Raw genomic sequence first — 21797 nt, forward strand, 5'->3', positions numbered from 1 at the left:
TACCAAATGAAAGTGCTGGCAGGTCGACAGACACACAAACGAACACAAACATACACACAAAATTCAAGCTTTCGCAACAAACTGTTGCCTCATCAGGAAAGAGGGAAGGAGAGGGAAAGACGAAAGGATGTGGGTTTTAAGGGAGAGGGTAAGGAGTCATTCCAGTCCCGGGAGCGGAAAGAGTTACCTTATGGGGGAAAAAGGACGGGTATACACTCGCGCACACACACACATATCCATCCACACATATACAGACACAAGCAGACATCATGGATGGATATGTGTGTGTGTGCGCGAGTGTATACCCGTCCTTTTTCCCCCATAAGGTAAGTCTTTCCGCTCCCGGGACTGGAATGACTCCTTACCCTCTCCCTTAAAACCCACATCCTTTCGTCTTTCCCTCTCCTTCCCTCTTTCCTGATGAGGCAACAGTTTGTTGCGAAAGCTTGAATTTTGTGTGTATGTTTGTGTTCGTTTGTGTGTCTGTCGACCTGCCAGCACTTTCATTTGGTAAGTCACATCATCCTTGTTTTTAAGGTATATTTTTCCTTCATGGAATGTTTCCTTATATATATATATATATATATATATATATATATATATATATATATATATATATATATATATATATATATAAAGGATTCCCACAAGGATAATTATACCTTTTGCCGTTGTTTCTGCATAATCTGTAATCTAAGAAAGAACTAAAATAAATATGACAAACTAACCTCAATACTTGGTCCTTTTAGTGTGTGTTATTCTTCAAGATATATCAAATACAACTATACCAGTAAAATTATAAGTAACGGTGTAAATGGCTGGTCTTTTAATCCAAAAAGTGTTTGGTCCTCAGTGTTAAGTTTTGAATGGGAGTCAAATGCTCTGTGATTTAAGAAATTCAGTGCACATACTCACATGTAACATAATTCATCTTACTTAAAATGAAATTTACTTTGAAAGTAATGCTTCTCTGATCAACATTCACAATATTTTCCTGCGACCTGTTAGAAATGCAAACAGTTGTGATGCCACACTTACTGAAATAAAGACCACGAGAAAGACACATTCAAGGAGTTTTTTGCTATGAAGTAATGCATAGTCTTTGACACATTTTGCTGTCAGCAGATACTTGTGAGTGCACTGTGTTTTGCTGTTATAAATGGAGCATTTTCTCTGCAACTGAGTTTTATTTTGGTGTTATGCTCAAGTTCATCTTTCATTGTTGCAGTACTATTCTGCAATAGCGTGCTAAAGTAAAATTCCTTGTTAGAGTATCAGTTCTTATCAACCAAACCTACAAACTTAAGCTGAAAACTAAAATAATGAAAACTTCCCAGAATTCTAAAAAATTCACACATTTTCCTGGATTTCTCAAGATGAAAAATTCCCAGGGGCTTTTCCTAATTTCCCAACTGTCCCAGGGTATACCGTATTTACTCGAATCTAAGCCGCACTCGAATCTAAGCCGCACCTGAAAAATGAGACTCGAAATAAAGGAAAAAAAAAAAAAAAATTCCCGAATCTAAGCCGCACCTGAAATTTGAGACTTGAAATTCAAGGGGAGAGAAAAGTTTTAAGCCGCACCTCCAAATCGAAACAAAGTTGGTCCATTGTAATGTGAGACACAATTTAGGTTGAATGAATGACGATACAGCTACAGTAGTTGGGTTCGAGTCGTAAGCTTAGCAGTTAAGCTTTACCACGTAGCCATTGCGCTCCGTCCGTATTTATACGGGTACCCTTCCTTTTTCACGTGCTTCGTCTGGTTTGAGTCGATTGCTTATTTTGCTTTGATCTGATAAGTGCCGTTTTCTTTGTTATAGGTGTTTGCGTCACTCTAAGCTGAAAGTGCATTACTGCATTGTGTCATGCATTGCTTGTCGCATTCTGATAGTGCGTGTTTATGGCCTGTCGCGGCTCGCGTCATGACTTGCTTTTGTGCGCGCTACCGACGCGTACAATTAAAAAAAAAAAAAAAAAAAAAAAAAAAAAAAAAAAAAAAAAAAAAAAAAAAAGAGAGGAATCGTCTCATTAGCGAAACAATGGCAAGAGACTGCTACTTGTTGTTACTTACACTGCTGCTTTCTTTGATAATGATCAACAAGAATCAAATAATAGACTGCGTATGATAGAACATGTTCTGAACGAGAGTTAGGCGAAAATTTTTCTCCGTTTGAAAATCTTTGCGGCCACTTCTTTATTACATCAAATTCTGCACAGAAATTAGAGTCATCTTAGATTTAAAAATCTAGTCACTTGCCGTGCTTCATTTCTGACTATATCACTATTAGGCATAAGAATAATACGAATATAAACATGACACGATATGTATATTCTTCCGCGTTTGCTGTTGTCTCACTCTAGTTTCGTAGTTTATTAGGCAGACAGGATTTAAATGAGATAGCAGCAAACACGAAAGAATACATGGCAAAATGTTTATATTCATATTATTCTTATGGTGAAGAGAATACTGTATGTGATTCAAATTTCATCAGGTTCCTATTAGCAACCATCTCTTCTCACAGATAGGAAAAAATTCAGAACATAGAGTTGGCCATATTGACAAACATCCCAAACAGTCTTGCCAGTCAGATTTTTGTAGTACACTGAAATTGAGCTACATTCGAAGATGAACAATACGGAATTTGTATTTACTTCGTTGGATTATGTATGAAAATGCAGTGGTCGAAACTCGCGGCGGAGAAAAAAAGCTCGTCTTCCATTTTTTTTTTTTAATTTATTTACTGACGCAGAGGTTTTGGCACCAATATTTATCTTCGTGCCTACAAAGCATGCCTGCTTAGCGCTACATGTATTCGACGGCAGAAGTTAGTTGTGGCGGCACGTACCAACATTTTTCATAACTTCTGCTTCCTTTGTACTCGATTCTAAGCCGCAGGCGGTTTTTTGGATTATGAAAACCGGAAAAAAAGTGCGGCTTAGATTCGAGTAAATACAGTATACACCCTGTAGAACTTCACATCTACATTCGTGGTTATAGAACTGGTGCATTATAGTACAATTTCAAGAAGGTGCTGAACAACTGATAGCTTATGTTGTAGAGTATTCTCCAAATTTGATAAAAGCTACCCAGTAACTAAGAAACAGCGCTGTTTCTTGGCCATCAACAATTTTTGGCCACATTTATTTGTCAAACCATTCACCACTGAACCAGACTACCATTATATGTGTGGGCTGACTAGTCTGAAGGATCCACTGGATTGGCATGTGTGGTGTGCAATGAGGCGTCAAGAGTGTGACATTACAGTAGTATACAAAAATGAAAAAAACTCAAGGATAACTACTGTCTTTCAAGGAATTCTTTGGTGGAACACAATAGTGTGGATGAAACTTCAGTCATCGCTGCATTAAATGATATTGTTGCTAAACATGGGAAAGATACTGCATTGCTGTAAACCACAGAGGCCTTGAATAAAGAGGAACCAACTAAAGAAGAATTCCAATTAATAAACAGAATATAATACAAGAGAAACTATAATCTGATGGGGCAGAAATTGTTTCTTGTCATCCCTGTTCATCTTCAGCCAGGTGTCCTGAAGTTTTTCCATGACACTCAAACATCTGGTCATCTGGGGCTCATGAAGAACCTATACAAAATCAGAGGCAGGTATCACTTGTCAGGTCTCTGCCAATCCATTAGACACTATGTGGGTGACTGTAAGGAAAAAACAGTGACTGAAATGTGCCACTATTACCTCCAGGGCATCTGATACCAAATTCCACTTGCAGTAATGCCATTCTACGTGATTGGAATCAACATCTTGGAGACGTTCCCAGAGTCAACAAAAAAAAGTCAACAAATGAGAATCAGTGAATAACAATGACTGCATGAAACACCTTGGACGAAAGAAGCAATACAGTTGGCTTGCACGAAACTCTGGATGCCAAGAGGACTGACAGCACTGTAACGGCAATCACTGGCCAGTAAGATATTGCCTGGGAAACTTGGCATAGAATTTTACACCTGTCTGAAAGTATGACTATCAGAAAAGTTATTAGAGGGCTGTATCATATCCATTGTCATTTGTAGGATGTCTCATACAAAGTCAATGATTATGACCCTTCATCCAGAAGGCAAAAGTGCAGAGATGTTGGCCATGTCAATGTTCTCTGTATGAAGACCTATTACAGTCCTGGGGGTCAGTTCAGTGTAGGGGCCTCTTGTTTAAGGAAACTGAAGATCCACTTGATGTTTGTAAAACTTTGATGGAAAGGGCTCCCTTCCATGGCCGAAGTAGTGAACAAGACATGACAACAAGATCAGAAGGTGAGCACTGACAGCATTGCCATACATCCAACCCTCAACAAATTCTAAATCCAGGATGCTGCTGTCAGCTCATATGAGAACTTCTGAAACAGCAGATCACTGTTACTCCGTGGGAGGGAGCAATTCCAAGACTTGTGTTGCATGCTGTTTGGCATAGCAGTTAGTGTTGCTGGCTAGCATGCTGTGCATCACCAGTTCAAATCTGACTGCCAGCAATTATTTGTTATTTAATATTTATCATTTCTGAGAGATTCTCAAAATTTCTGATGTTTGGAATGTTTGCATGTTCTGAAATATTCAATATTTTCATCAAGGTGTTCAGTTCTTTCCTGGCTGTATGTTGGTGTCTTTTTGTGCTTTCAGGGCTAAGAATTGTACTTCATTAATGACCCTGTATTATGGTTATGATATGACAATACTTCATCATACATCTTCACTCTATTTACAACCAAATTTCTGCACCAAGTTACAGAGCTATGTACAATCTATTTTTGAATATTGTTGTTGTTGATGATGAAGATGTTTGTTTAGGGCACTCGACATTCTGGTTATCAGCACTCTTACAGTCAATTGCTACATGAGATAAATAGGGTTAAAACAAATGAAAAGCTACATAAGTTCACATTTGCTCACTCACACTCTTTCTCACATTAGCACACAATGTCACACTTAAATGTACAAAAATGAAACCTGATACAAGATGCACAATTGAAATATTGTTACAAGACCAGTAGGGCCACAGAAAGCAAGTCATGGAAGGTGGCTGGTGGAACACAAATGTATTAGAAGGGTAATACTAGACATACTAAAATATCCTGTCTAACAGCTTATGCAAAATGTCTGACGAAACACAAAATCATAGAACACATGCCACTGTCATCTCATCACTTAAAATTGATGGGCAGGTCTGCAAATAAATTGGCTTCTACCCTCTTGTCATTACATAATGACATTCAGTTAAAATATGGTGAATTATAATCAGCAGCACTACAGGCTTCACATCTGAGAAGGAAGCCATGCTTCAGCAGACTGTGTTCTTTTCAAAGACATCTCAAGCAGACTTTATCATTTTAACTGGCTTGAAGAAGATATGGCAAGACACTTAGTCCCTTTTATTGATCACAGCATGCTATCCATGACAAGCAGCCACTCTTTCTCCTAAATATGCATGATGGACTCAATGATATCATGGCAAAAAAGGGATAGGACAGTGGATTAGAGTTTTATCTGCTGGTTACATATGCTGGATGGTCTGCACAGGACAGAGTGAATCAGAGCAGATCAGAAATTTCAAACTGTGATAAAGTTTCATGTGATCTTTTATGAAGTGCATAAGTCCAACATCAAATACAGTAAACTCACTGGTTAGATGGATTCTGAAGACACATACAAGTGAAGCGATAGAGCAGTCTGTATTGTTCTCCATTTGGATGCATTAGTATAATACACTCCTGGAAATTGAAATAAGAACACCGTGAATTCATTGTCCCAGGAAGGGGGAAACTTTATTGACACATTCCTGGGGTCAGATACATCACATGATCACACTGACAGAACCACAGGCACATACACACAGGCAACAGAGCATGCACAATGTCAACACTAGTACAGTGTATATCCACCTTTCGCAGCAATGCAGGCTGCTATTCTCCCATGGAGACGATCGTAGAGATGCTGGATGTAGTCCTGTGGAACGGCTTGCCATGCCATTTCCACCTGGCGCCTCAGTTGGACCAGCGTTCGTGCTGGACGTGCAGACCGCGTGAGACGACGCTTCATCCAGTCCCAAACATGCTCAATGGGGGACAGATCCGGAGATCTTGCTGGCCAGGGTAGTTGACTTACACCTTCTAGAGCACGTTGGGTGGCACGGGATACATGCGGACGTGCATTGTCCTGTTGGAACAGCAAGTTCCCTTGCCGGTCTAGGAATGGGTTCGATGATGGTTTGGATGTACCGTGCACTATTCAGTGTCCCCTCGACGATCACCAGTGGTGTACGGCCAGTGTAGGAGATCGCTCCCCACACCATGATGCCGGGTGTTGGCCCTGTGTGCCTCGGTCGTATGCAGTCCTGATTGTGGCGCTCACCTGCACGGCGCCAAACACGCATACGACCATCATTGGCACCAAGGCAGAAGCGACTCTCATCGCTGAAGACGACACGTCTCCATTCGTCCCTCCATTCACGCCTGTCGCGACACCACTGGAGGCGGGCTGCATGATGTTGGGGCATGAGTGGAAGACGGCCTAACGGTGTGCGGGACCGTAGCCCAGCTTCATGGAGACGGTTGCGAATGGTCCTCGCCGATACCCCAGGAGCAACAGTGTCCCTAATTTGCTGGGAAGTGGCGGTGCGGTCCCCTACGGCACTGCGTAGGATCCTACGGTCTTGGCGTGCATCCGTGCGTCGCTGCGGTCCGGTCCCAGGTCGACGGGCACGTGCACCTTCCGCCGACCACTGGCGACAACATCGATGTACTGTGGAGACCTCACGCCCCACGTGTTGAGCAATTCGGCGGTACGTCCACCCGGCCTCCCGCATGCCCACTATACGCCCTCGCTCAAAGTCCGTCAACTGCACATACGGTTCACGTCCACGCTGTCGCGGCATGCTACCAGTGTTAAAGACTGCGATGGAGCTCCGTATGCCACGGCAAACTGGCTGACACTGACGGCGGCGGTGTACAAATGCTGCGCAGCTAGCGCCATTCGACGGCCAACACCGCGGTTCCTGGTGTGTCCGCTGTGCCGTGCGTGTGATCATTGCTTGTACAGCCCTCTCACAGTGTCCGGAGCAAGTATGGTGGGTCTGACACACCGGTGTCAATGTGTTCTTTTTTCCATTTCAGGAGTGTATTAAATTAAAATCATGGTGCTCAGTCAAAATGGTAAAAAAAGCTGTTCTTAAAGATATAGTCTGAATTCAATTGTTTATTGCACTTTTCAAGTTTAAAATTACCCTCGACTGTAGTAACAACCAGGGTGGTGCTTTGCACCAACCCTGCTACTGTATGTTTATCAGAGACATTTTCTAGACCATTAAGCACTGCCTGTATATCAAAAGGTTTTGTCCATCATGAGCAATTGCTGTAAAGTTGTTTGAGGATTGCATGGATGTTAATATTCCCTGGGGAAGGCCAGTGACATGAGAAACAACTGGAGCTTGAATGATTATTTAGCCACAAGGAAACTTCACTAGACAGATAACTGCAGCTCACCTGCCTCTGCACATGAGCTCGGAATGGGGCTCATTCTGTAGGCCCCTGGGGCCAATCTGACATTCTTATAGTGTACTGAGTCCAGCACCTTCAAGTATGTTGTTCGTGCTGAGCCACAGCCCATATAACCATACTCAACACTTGAGTGCACAAAACCCTTATAGAACTTTGCAGCAAGCAGGATCTGTCTGCACCCAGTTCTTTCCATTCAAACACTTCATAATGTCTGGTGTTTAAAGGACTCTTCTTTTTAGTGTCTTTAGATGTGACAGCTAAATCAAGTTTCTACCACATAAGAGACCCAGGAACCACACTGTGTCCTTGAACTGTAAAACAGTCCCTCAGGGTCACTTCAAGGAATGTAAATCGAGAACAATCACAAATAAGAACAGTACACACAGTTTTCTCAGATGAGAAATTAAAACACACCCTAGAAGGCCTTCTCTGTGTCTGTTAAGAGGGAATTTTAATGGACAAGAGAGAAATATTGGACAAGTGGACCAGAACATGCAGAAGTCATAAAAAAAAAAAAAAATAAAAAAAAATAAATAAAAAAATAAATAAATAAAAAAAAAAAGCAGTTCACAGGATTCCTCAATGCAGGCAATACACTATAGATCACAAATTCGAACAAAGTCAAGCTTAAAACATTACTCTGAGGGATATTGTGAACCTAAAGGACCATACTGCAAAGAGCATTCATGACTAAATCTAATACAACACTTGGCAAGGAAGGACCACAGAAATATTCAGAGATGACCACGAAATCTCTATTTTTGTACTGTCAAATGGTATTGTGTCTCAAAGCAGTGTTGTATACCTTCTCAGTGTTGCCAATGGTCAGGATATTGAGCATCACTTCATACTCTACTAAAAAGGTAAACAGGATTTCCTCAGACTCAAGGTTAAGGTGCTGTAAAATGACATATTGTATCAAGTCCAGTCCAGGGGCAGTCTTGCGAGCTGCAGATAGTACTGTGTCCAATTCCCACATGGAAAAGGGGAGGTTATAAGCCTCTTTACTACTGGAGTTGAAATGAACCTGTCCCCTCTCCCTAAGCTTGTGATAGGCATGGAAATGTGGAACTGAACCTGTAGGTAGTGTTACACAGTTACAGGACTGCGCCATGGTCTATGCTGTTTCCACGGGTCTGACTTTCAGAACTCCATTGTCTTGTATGATAGCTAGCAGGCTTGACATCTTTTTCCCAGAGGTCTGCCTTACTGAATCCCATACTACAGAGGTGAAAGCTGAGTGGTTAACGGACATCAGAAATCCATTTCATGATTGCGTATCACTCTCCATTAGGTGTGTGCTGGGCATTCACTGTCGTCCCCCCCCCCCCCCCCCACCCCCCCCCCCCCCCCCCCCCACCCTGCACTCCTTGACAATGATTATTCTACCAAGGAACAGGTTAACTCCTGTGATGGCCAGAGGATTTTGGTATAGATTCATCGGCAGAAGAGTGGATCAGATTGATAATGTGATCCACCCACTCTTGTACCCCACCTTGGTGCTCTTCTATGACCAACTGCTATACAGCATCCAGTCTGCCTTACAAGTCTGTTTTTTATGTAAGGTGGACAAAATTACCGTATTTACTCGAATCTAAGCCGCACCTGAAAAATGAGACTCGAAATAAAGGAAAAAAATTTCCCGAATCTAATTTTAGACTCGAAATTCAAGGGGAGAGAATAGTTTTAGGCCGCACCTCCAAATCGAAACAAAGTTGGTCCATTGTAATATGAGACACAATTTAGTTCGAATGAATGACGATACAGCTACAGTAGTTTGGTTCGAGACGTAAGCATAGCAGTTAAGCTTTACCAGGTAGCCATCGCTATGCGTCAGGCACTCCGTCCGTATTTATTCGGGTACCCTTCCTTTTTCACGTGCTTCGTCTGGTTTGAATCGATTGCTTAGTTTGCTTCGATCTGATAATTGCTGTTTTCTTTGTTATAGGTGTTTACGTCACTCTTAAGCTGAAAATGCATTACTGTACTGTGTCATGCATTGTTAGTCGCATTCTGATAGTGCGTGTTTACAACCTGTCGCGGCTCGCGGCATGGCTTGCTTTTGTGCGCGCTACCGCCGCTTTTTTTAAAAAAAAGAGGAATCGTCTCATTAGCAAAACAATGGCAAGAGACTGATATTTGTTGTTACTTATACTGCTGCTTTCTTTGATAATGATCAACAAGAACCAAATAATAGACTGCGTATGATAGAACATGTTCTGAACGAGAGATAGGTGAAAATTTTTCTCCGTTTGAAAATCTTTGCCGCCGCTTCTTTAGTACATCAAATTCTGCACAGAAATTAGTCATCTTAGGTTTAAAAATCTAGTCAGTTGTCGTGCTTCATTTCTGACTGTATCACTATTAGGCATAAGAATAATACGAATATAAACATGACACGATACGTATATTCTGCCACGTTTGCTGTTGTCTCACTCTAGTTTCGTAGTTTATTAGGCAGACAGGATTTAAATGAGATAGCAGCAAACATGAAAAATACGTGGCACAATGTTTATATTCGTATTATTCTTATGGTGAAGAATATCACTGCATGTGATTTACATTTCATCAGGTTCCTATTAGCAACCATCTCTTCTCACAGGTAGGAAAAAATTGAGAAAGTAGAGTTGGACATATTGACAAACATCCCAAACAGTCTTACCAGTCGGATTTTCGTAGTACATTGAAATTCTGCTACATTCGAAGATGAGCAATACGGAATTTGTATTTACTTCGTTGGACAATGTATGAAAATGCAGTGGTCGAAACTCGGGGCGGAGAAAATCAGCTCGTCTTGCACCCTTCTTTTTTACAAAGCTTGCCTTTGTAGTGCTACATATATTCGACATCAGAAGTTAGTTGTGGCGGCACCTACCAACATTTTTCAGAACCTCCGCTTGCTTAGCACTCGATTCTAAGCCGCAGCCGGTTTTTTGGATTACAAAAAGCGAAAAAAAGTGCGGCTTAGATTCGAGTAAATACGGTAGGGAAGTGTGCACTGGAAGAAAGTAATTTATCACTTCTTGCTGGCCAGAATCTGTGAAAGTGGGAGAGCAAACTGTCAGATCAATTGCAGAGAATGACCCTGTTGCTGTGCAAAAATGTGTCATTGCCTTTGTATTCAGGAAGCACAATGTTTCACATCTTAATACATTTTCAAGCACTTGACCCCTTGGACAGGTGGAGTTGCAGCCCCTAGAGCACTATGTGAATTGAAAACTTGTAAAAGGAAGGAATGGTGAGGGAAGCTGACTGATGAGCACTAACCAGCATTTGCTGTGGCATGAGATCAATGGAACATAGTGTTACCTGACATGACAGAAATATACAGTGACAGCAACCGATTGTAGTGTGCTAGTTAGGGTGACAGATGGAGAGTACAATGTGTCAGTGATGAACACTACCACTCCTCCCTTAGCCCTTTCACCAATGAGGTCATCTTTTCTATAGTGGCAATATTTCTGTAGCACAGAGGTATCAGAATCCTCAAAATATGTTTCCTAAAGACTTGTTCAGACAGATCTATCCTATGTTAGAAGTTTGGTTCATCCACCTAATTTCTGAATCCTTTTAAATTCCGCTGCAGTACGTCCATTATCTGTTGATGAGTTTGTTTTTCCTTTCTCTTTGCAACTTGATGTGGGGGGGGGGGGGGGGGGGGGGTACTGTAGGTCTACTAGAGGAACGTTTTGGGTTCTTTAAAGTAACTACTCCCACTGTCAGATCTTTCAGAACCAGAGGTGACTGCTGATTTCATCACTGTTGCTTTAGTTTCTAGTCTATTTTGATTTGTTCTTCATGCTAACTTTCCCTTTTTGGGTATAAACACATGACAGGCTGTGATTGAGTGAACTAAGTTTTTGTGTGTGTGGTGGGGGTGAGGACGGGGGGGGGGGGGGGGGGGGGGCAGGTAAAATGGTTACAGTGAATCCTAGATGGCTGCAAAACTGATTCTCTGGCAGCTGCAAGTATATTCGAGCCTGTGATTTGGCATGTAGAACAACATGGGCAGGTGTTGGTAGTGTTGTTTACTGCTAGTGTTTTGTGTTGACCTGCTGACTTTAAGTGTAAGCTGTTTCACAACTCATGCAAATGACATACTGTATGATGGATGCTGCATGGGTCACACAATTTCTTTGCTTCAGCATAAGGCACCTGTTGAATAACTTTAATACCTTGCATTTTTAATGTATCCCTGTAGAGGTACAGTGAGATTTCTGTCCATTAGGTCTCCACATTACACTGCACCATGGCTAGAATTGAGATTAATGCAGGTCAGATACAATGCTGTAATCATCCAGTATCTTTGGTTTAAGAAGCTTTTTTTGTAACTGTCCCAAAGTGATGGTTTCAATTGACTATAAACCATTGCAAAGACTCTTTATTGACTTCAGGCCAATTGCAATACCATCTACACCTTTCTTTATGAAGAATGTGACATCTTAGGAGACATGCCCTCTTCCCCTTTAAAAACCTCAGAAACATTTAACATTTTTTCATCCTTGTGATTTGGGCAATAAAGCCGAGCTCCCCATTCCCTGTGACACACAACATTCCACCACCCAACACAGTGGTCACTGAAGTATGCCCAGGGCTTACAGTTTATAGAGGACTGGCAGCACACACCCATTCCCAGTTCAAGAAATCCTGGTTCACGAAGCCTGTACCCAGCAAATAAAAGTTGAGCTCCATGAGGTGCTCACAATTTGGCATGATCCGGAAGGCATGTGTGGCTTATTGAATACCATGGACATGGTGAGCATTTGCATATTTTTTTAAGGTTAACTTATCTAAAGAGTGCAGAAGCACAAATCTCTGAAGCAATAATATTCAGTAAGAAACAATTACAGATGGCAGATTCACAACACTCAAGAATCATGAATTATTTAGCAAAGGTCTAAACAGTTGCTTAAAACAATGCAACTTAACCCCTCCAGTTCTTACACATTAATTTTTCCCAAAATGGAAGTTGCTGTATTGTTGTACCAGCAGAAAAATGCCCCTCTCGGAGCACAGAAAAGGCGAAGATAGTCCTGCTTGTTAAAAGAATCTGACAAAAAAGTGGGGTAACAGCTGCTTCATTCTACCTTCCTCAGAACCTTTACAAATTTTCCCAAAAAGTTAGGCATGCAATCATATTCACACTCTTTTTAACATACAACTCACCTCTCACTCACACACACTCCCCTAACTGTAACCTGCCCTCACCCACTAATCCATTGGCTGCAAGTTGTTCATACCAATCCATTCCTTCTTGCCCATTCTCACTCACTAATTAATTCAGCCCAACTCACTGCCATTACCTCTTTGCGTCTCCCTAGCTGTCACTTTCTTCTACAACTACATCTACATTTATACTCCGCAAGCCACCCAACAGTGTGTGGCGGAGGTCACTTTACGTGCCACTGTCATTACCTCCCTTTCCTGTTCCAGTCGCGTATGGTTCACGGGAAGAAAGACTGTCTGAAAGCCTCCGTGCGCGCTCTAATCTCTCTAATTTTACATTCGTGATCTCCTCGGGAGGTATAAGTAGGAGGAAGAAATATATTCGATACTCATCCAGAAACGCACCCTCTCGAAACCTGGCGAGCAAGCTACACCGCGATGTAGAGCGCCTCTCTAGCAGAGTCTGCCACTTGAGTTAGTTAAACATCTCCGTAACGCTATCACAGTTACCAAATAACCCTGTGACGAAACACGCCGCTATTCTTTAGATCTTCTCTATCTCCTCTGTCAACCCAATCTGGTACGGATCCCACACTGATGAGCAATACTCAAGTATAGGTCGAACGAGTGTTTTGTAAGCCACCTCCTTTGTTGATGGACTACATTTTCTAAGGACTCTCCCAATGAATCTCAACCTGGTACCCGCCTTACCAACAATTAATTTTATATGATCATTTCACTTCAAATCGTTCCGCACGCATACTCCCAGATATTTTACAGAAGTAACTGCTACCAGTGTTTGTTCCGCTATCATATAATCATACAATAATGGATCCTTCTTTCTATGTACTCGCAATACATTACATTTGTCTATGTTAAGGGTCAGTTGCCACTCCCTGCACCAAGTGCCTATCCGCTGCAGATCTTCCTGCATTTCGCTACAATTTTCTAATGCTGCAAATTCTCTGTATACTACAGCATCATCCGCGAAAAGCCGCATGGAACTTCCGACACTATCTACTAGGTCATTTATATATATTGTGAAAAGCAATGGTCCCATAACACTCCCCTGTGGCACGCCAGAGGTTACTTTAACGTCTGTAGACATCTCTCCATTGATAACAACATGCTGTGTTCTGTTTGCTAAAAACTCTTCAATCCAGCCACACAGCTGGTCTGATATTCCATAGGCTCTTACTTTGTTTATCAGGCGACAGTGCGGAACTGTATCGGATGCCTTCCAGAAGTCAAGAAAAATAGCATCTACCTGGGAGCCTGTATCTAATATTTTCTGGGTCTCATGAACAAATAAAGCGAGTTGGGTCTCAAACGATCGCTGTTTCCGGAATCCATGTTGATTCCTACATAGTAGATTCTGGGTTTCCAAAAATGACATGATACTCGAGCAAAAAACATGTTCTAAAATTCTACAACAGACGACGTCAGAGATATAGGTCTATAGTTTTGCGCATCTGCTCGATGACCCTTCTTGAAGACTGGGACTACCTGTGCTCTTTTCCAATCATTTGGAACCTTCCGTTCCTCTAGAGACTTGCGGTACATGGCTGTTAGAAGGGGGGCAAGTTCTTTCGCATACTCTGTGTAGAATCAAACTGGTATGCCGTCAGGTCCAGTGGACTTTCCTCTGTTGAATGATTCCAGTTGCTTTTCTATTCCTTGGACACTTACTTCAATGTCAGCCATTTTTTCGTTTGTGCGAGGATTTAGAGAAGGAACTGCAGTGTGGTCTTCCTCTGTGAAACAGCTTTGGAAAAAGGTGTTTAGTATTTCAGCTTTATGCTTGTCATCCTCTGTTTCAATGCTATCATCATCCCGGAGTGTCTGGACATTCTGTTTCGAGCCACTTACTGATTTAACATAAGACCAGAACTTCCTAGGATTTTCTGTCAAGTCGGTACATAGAATTTTACTTTCGAATTCACTGAACGCCTCACGCATAGCCCTCCTTATGCTAACTTTGACATCATTTAGCATCTGTTTGTCTGAGAGGTTTTGGCTGCGTTTAAACTTGGAGTGAAGCTCTCTTTGCTTTCGCAGTAGTTTCCTAACTTTGTTGTTGAACCACGGTGGGTTTTTCCCATCCCTCACAGTTTTACTCGTCACATACCTGTCTAAAGCGCATTTTACGATTGCCTTGAACTTTTTCCATAAACAATCAACATTGTCAGTGTCGGAACAGAAATTTTCATTTTGATCTGTTAGGTAGTCTGAAATCTGCCTTCTATTACTCTTGCTAAACAGATAAACCTTCCACCCTTTTTTATATTCCTATTAACTTCCATATTCAGGGATGCCGCAACGGCCTTATTATCACTGATTCCCTGTTCTGCACTTACAGAGTCGAAAAGTTCGGGTCTGTTTGTTATCAGTAGGTCCAAGATGTTATCTCCACGAGTCAGTTCTCTGTTTAATTGCTCGAGGTAATTTTCGGATAGTGCACTCAGTATAATGTCACTCGATGCTCTATCCCTACCACCCATCCTAAATATCTGAGTGTCCCAGTCTATATCTGGTAAATTGAAATCTCCACCTAAGACAATAACATGCTGAGAAAATTTATGTGAAATCTATTCCAAATTTTCTCTCAGTTGTTCTGCCACTAATGCTGCTGAGTTGGGAGGTCGGTAAAAGGAGCCAATTATTAACCTAGCTCGGTTGTTGAGTGTAACCTCCATCTATAATAATTCACAGGAACTATCCACTTCTAGTTCACTACAGGATAAACTACTACTAACAGAGACGAACACTCCACCACTGGTTGCATGCAATCAATCCTTTCTAAACACCGTCTGCACCTTCGTAAAAATTTCGGCAGAATTTATCTCTGGCTTCAGCCAGCTTTCCGTACTTATAACGATTTCAGCTTCGCTGCTTTCTATCAGTGTTTGAAGTTCTGGTACTTTACCAACGCAGCTTCATCTCACAGCCACCATCTCCTTCATTCTGTCCTACTAATACTGTCTCCTCTCAATGTCACAGCTCTCTCTTACTGCTACTATCACATTCATCCTTCCCACTGCTGCTGTCTCTTCTCACTGTCACTATCTCCCTCTTTCTCATTGTAATTGCCATAGACTCTGTCTCTCATTATCACTGGCTCTCACCCACTTCCACTTTCTCTTTCTCTTTATTCCTCTCACACTACCATTGTCTCTTTCACTCTTTCTATACCACAGTCACTGTCTACTATCTTCCAGTATATGTTTAATACCTGTCCATTTCTTTCCCACTGTCCCTGTCTCCTTCTCTCATAGCATAAAAAAGTGTAAATACATTCACATACGAAAAATTTTGGGAAAACTTTTAAAGGTGATTAGGAATGTAGAATGAGGCATCTGGTACCCCAGCTTTACACTCAGTCTTTTAATAAACAACAGTGCATGCCACTCATATGAAAAGAACTTTGTGGGTCAGTAAAATTTTGATAGTTTACTTATATGAAATTGAAATAATGCAAAATTGTATAGTTTCACACTTCAGACTGAATTTTATGTGCACAAAAATCAGCGTGTGCTTCAGTACAACAACATGGGGTTCCCATAACCCTTCTGATGATAATGGAGACCCTTTATGGCGTATTTCTCTGTACTATGTCTTTTTATAAACTACTTTTTCATGTCTCACCAGACTTTAAGTACATATTTTACATGTGCAAGTAGGGTAACTTTGAGCCTCTATATCTGAGAAACAGATAAAGATACCAAGAAAATTTTCAAGATTGTTTGAGTTTGGGATCTTAGGAATACATCGTAAAAATTACAGTGATTCGCTGTGCATAACTGTCCTGCAATCTGCAGCTCAGTCTTGGTACCAAAAACCATGTTTTCAAGATACTTCTCGAGAAAGGATAAAGATTTTTGAAAATAAGAAGATGGCACTTCTAGATAAATGCCTACAGAATATACCATTAAAATTGGAGAAATTTGCTGCAGTTACTTATTATTTAAATTATCCCTCACACCAGATCTTATGAGTGTATGAGCAGTTTTATGTGTAGAACTAGGATAACTTTGAAACTCTGTACCTTGGTAATGACTAAAGATATTAAAACTTTCAAGGTTGTTTGAATTGTGATCTTAGAAATCTACTCTAAAAATTTCAATCATTTTCTGTGCAAAGCCGCCTTGGAATCTGCAGCTCTGTTTTGTACCCAAAAAACATGTTTTTTAGGTTTTGTCAGGAACAGGCCAAGAACTAAATGGTGCCTCCATAAGCCCCTTGAGGTGCACCTAGACGACATCTAATGCAAAAAGAACCAACTGATTTTCTCTGTTTGCCTAAGCTGGAGAAGTGTGTAATATTCCATCTTTGACCCTATACTGTAGGATAGTTACAGTAAGATAATCCTTCTGTTGGGTATACAAACAGTCCCTGGTCCAAGAGCTATTCAAAACACCTGACTCTACCATTCTATAACCAAAATGTCCCAAGATATGAGGCTCAGAAAAATCCTACTTTTATGTGCAGCATTTTGGAACATATTAAGTAGCACATGTTGCATGAATACTGATTTTCTTTCCTTATATGTCACTGAAGTGCAAATGTGGAGTTTCAATGAAGTGAATAACATGCAGTAAAACAGAACAATATGCACACGTGACAAGAGAAAAATGTTGACTGAAAAATCATCAGTGTATTCGCACTGCAGTAGGCCAACATTAGAACATTTCCAGGAGCAGATGTGGCCTATGATAATAATTTAATGATTATGAACTGCACATTGAAACAGAAGGAATAGTAAAAAGGTATGAAATTAAGAATTGGGACAGGGATAATTTGAAAGGACCAAAGATAGCTTAAGGTTTCAAAGGGAGCATTACGCAACTATTGACTGAAACAGGAGGAAAGAACATGATAGAAGATAAACTGCTTCGAGAGGTGAAATTGTGAAGGCTGCAGATGACCAAACAGGCAAGAAGACAAAGCCCAGTGGAAATCCTCAACAATATAGGAGATATTGAATTTAATTGAAGGAAGAATAAAATATAGAAATGCAGAAAATCAATCAAATAAAAGGGAAGACAAGGCTTCTAAAAGACAGACTAACAGAAAGAGCAAAATGTCAAGCAGAATTGGCTAGAAGAGAAATTCAAGGCTGTAGAAGTATGCATCAGTATGAGAAAAATAGTTATCAGGCATAGGAAAATGAAAGCAACCTTTGGAGAAAAGAGAAGATGCTGTACAAATATTAGGAATGCAAATGGCAAGCCAGTACCACACAACGAAGGGAAGGCTAACACATGGAAGGAATATATCAGAGATCTATAGAAAGAAAATAAACCTGAATGATGATGATGGTGATGATGATGACAATTTTATGAAGATAGAAGAGGGGTTGGATAGTGGTGACCTGAGGCAGCAGTAGATTGTCAGTATGTTGGATAACATATGGAGCTGGTGTCTGGAATGCTGCTCCAGGTGCTGGAGAGCAAGAGATTAAGTTTCAGCAATGTGATGTATGTAGCAGGGATTCCACAATCACAATATCTTGCAGAGGGAGCAGAGGTGGATCTGGGATGCCTATACCATGGGAACGTGTTTTTGCAGTATCAGGTTTGTGGGGACCAGGGGCTGGTGGATTTTGAAAAAGTCAACATCATTATGAAGAGAGGCGTGGGATCCAGTGAGAGGAATTTTTATGGTTTGGTCATTGGTAAGGATTCCACAGTTCAGGCAGCTTTTAAGAAACAAGATGTGGGACTGGGTTTTAGCTAGGGAAAGATATACTTTTCTGAACTGGTGCAGAAAGATGGAGTGGGGAATCTTGTGGCAGGAATGGTGTAGGGGAAATGGAAATGGCAAGGAAATGGGTCTCTCTCCATTCACTTCACCTTGTCCTCCTTAACCCAGGATGCCACCTTTCTGGATACTGACCTCCTCCTCTCTGATGACCCCATCCACACCTCTGTCCACATTAAACCCACCAACAACCAAGAGTACCTGCCTCTTGACAGATTTCATCCCTTCCACACTGTAAAAACCCTCCCAAACAACCTGGCCACCCAGCCCTGGCATATCTGCAGTGATAAGTGCTCTCTTGGCAGATATGCTAAGGGTTTCACCATGGCCTTCATAGACAGGCACTATCCCCAAGATCTAGTCTGCAAACAGATTTCCCATGCCATTTCTGTCACACCTCCAATCAACCACCCCCAAGAACCAGCCACAAAGGATGCACCCTCCATCAACCAATACTACCATGGACTGGAACAAGTGAGCAAAATCATTCAACAGTGCTTTGACTACCTATCATCGTGTCCTGAAATGAGGGATATCCTACCTAAGATCCTTCCCACTGCTCAGTCAGCGACCTAATCTCAAGAACATCCTAGTCTACCCCTGTGCCACTCCCATTCCCACCCCCTTTCCACAGGGATCATATTTCTGTGGAAGACCCAGGTACAAGACTTGCCCAAACCACCCATCCAGCACTTACAATATGACTTATCCTACCCCATCTGAGGCTGAACCACCTGTGCAAGCAGGCATGTCATATACCAGCTCCACTGCAATCATTGCAAAGCTTTTTATATTGGTATGACTACCAACCTTTGGAACAACATGCAGCTGACCATAACATGCTTGATTCAATGGCTCCTTCACTACCCGAGCCATATGGATTCTCCCCTCCACCACCAGCTTTTATGAATTCTGCAGATGGAAATTATCCTAAAAATACATTATCTGCTCTCAAAGCCTCAACCCACGGTAACATAATGTCCCCATGCTCTCCAGCGAACAGTCTCCACCCCATAAGTACTGTCACCTTGTCCCAGTTCAACACTCTCACCATCTCGTGTTGCCATCCGCCAATGCACCCATTCATCTTTCCCCTTCCCCTGCCCTCTCCTTTTTTGCTCCACTCTGCCCTGCAGCCTCCCGATGCTGTGCCTATTGGCAGTCTGCATGCTCCACCAGACAGCATTCTCCCCCTCCCCTACCTGTCCATTGCTAATCCTTGCCCTTACTTCTCCCTCCAGATTGTTGCTTCCGTTATACGTGACAGCTGCAGTCCAGTCCAAGTTGCTGGAAATGGGGGTCGTGTGTGTGTGAGGTGTATGCTTACTTCTGTGAATGAATGTGTGTGTTTTGTTTTCCTGACAAAAGCTGTGGCCGAAAGAGTAAATGGTAAATGACCAGTAGGATCACATAGGCAGTGATAGCATGACACGCTGCTTGAAGATCTCAAGATCTCAGGCCTGCTCCCTGATCAGGCACAAGATCAGATAAACTGGTGTCAGAGATTCACAACTGTGGACCCCACCAGCTTGAGGGAAAATGTAGAAGAAGAAGAAGAAGAAGAAGAAGAAGGGGAAGAAGAAGATTCACTGATCTGTTCCAGAAAAGATAAATTAAACAATAATTTATACATTTCATCAGCTCTTCTCCAAACTGTAAATGCTGATAGACAATAAAATCAGTTTTTAAAATTCGTGTGATAGGCCAAGCAAATGACTAATTAAATGGACCAGTGGCCTCGTGCAATATTATATAATTGTCTTGGATGTCCAATTACTGTGAATTTATTATGGTATTTCTGTTTCCTACAGTGCTTTCCACTGCTATTTGTCAAGTGTTTCAACTATTACCCCAACACAAAAGAAGGTGCTGGAAGTCATATGAAAGTTTAACAGTTCATGGTTGAAGAACACTAACATGAATTCTGTACAAGAGGCTGACATGGTGGAAGACCAGTCTGAGGTTTGGAGTAGTGTACAGACATGTGAAGCAATACTGAACTGTGACTCATCTTAAAGGATGAATTTGAGAAATAATAATAATAATAATAATGAGCGTATGGCATTGGTGGCCGCCGCTCCACAAGTTCTTTAATGCCACTATGAGTGAATGAGGATGAAATGATGATGAAAGACACACATCACCCAGTCATCACAAGGCAGAGAAAATCCCTGACCCCTCCGGGAATCAAACCCGGGACCCCGTGAGCGGGAAGCGAGAACGCTACCGCAAGACCATGATCCGCAGACAGTTTGAGAAATGCCAGACCCACATTTATAGCATTTTCAAATTTTGAACAAGCTTCTGATATTGTTGACTGACTGCTCTCTTTGAGATTCTGAAGTTATAGTGTTTAAAATACAGGGAGTGAAAAGCAATATAAAACTTGTACAGAAACTCAACAGTAGTTGAAGGACCTGAAACAGGGGCAATAGCTGAGAAGGGAACGAGACAGGGTTGTATCACATCCTACATGTTATTCAATCCATACTTGTAGTAAAGGAAACGAAGAGAAATTTGGAAAAGGAATTAAAGTCCAGGGAGAAGAAATAAAGTTGGCCTCTTTTATTGAAATTCTTTCAGAAATGCCAAAGAACTTGAAACATCCATGAACAGAATGAATGGATAGTGTCCAGTGTCTAGAAAAAGCATTATAATATGAAAATAAAAAAGTTAAATAAGGCTACAAGGCTAATGAAGTACAGTAAAATTAATAACATCACACTAAGAGAATAAGATTAATAAATGAGACAGTAAAAGTAGTAAATGATTTCTGCTATTTGAATAGCAAAATAACTGATAATGGCTTAAGTAAAGAGCATACACAACACAGATTGTCAATAGTAAAATGTGTTTCTGAAGAAAATAAATACTTTAAAAATTAACATAATTGTAAATTTAAGTGCCAGGACACCTTTTCAGAAAGTATCTCACTGAAGGGAAGCCTTCCTTGAAGCAAAATGTGGATGATGAACAATGCAGACACAAGGGACATAGAAGCTTCTGAAATGTGTTACAGATGAATGCTGTATATTATACGGATAGATAGAATAACTAATAAAGATATACTACATCAAATCATGGAGGAAATAGCTTTATGGCACAGCATGACTAAATGAATGAACACATTAATAGGACATATCCTGAGGCATCAAGGAGTAATTTGGTAATAGAGTGAAGTATGGGGTTGAAACCTGCAATGGAAGACCAAGTCTTGACTACTGCAGGCAAGTTCAAGTGGATGTAGGTTGTATTAGTTATGCAGAGGCGAACAGACTTTCACAGGATAGAGTGGTATAGAGAGCTGCATCAAACCAGCCTTCAAACTGAAGACAGTAGCATTAACA

At 41.3% G+C, this 21797-nt stretch overlaps 1 protein-coding gene across 2 annotated transcripts in view; it reads right to left on the bottom strand.

Annotated features, from left to right (window-relative positions):
• LOC126191321 (serine protease svh-1-like) overlaps nucleotides 1-21797 on the bottom strand; it is a 457777-nt gene that overhangs the window by 128089 nt on the left and 307891 nt on the right. The gene's annotated exons all lie outside the window — the stretch shown is intronic.

This window comes from Schistocerca cancellata, chromosome 1 (assembly GCF_023864275.1).
Source record: "Schistocerca cancellata isolate TAMUIC-IGC-003103 chromosome 1, iqSchCanc2.1, whole genome shotgun sequence".
NCBI classification, from domain to species: domain Eukaryota; kingdom Metazoa; phylum Arthropoda; class Insecta; order Orthoptera; family Acrididae; genus Schistocerca; species Schistocerca cancellata.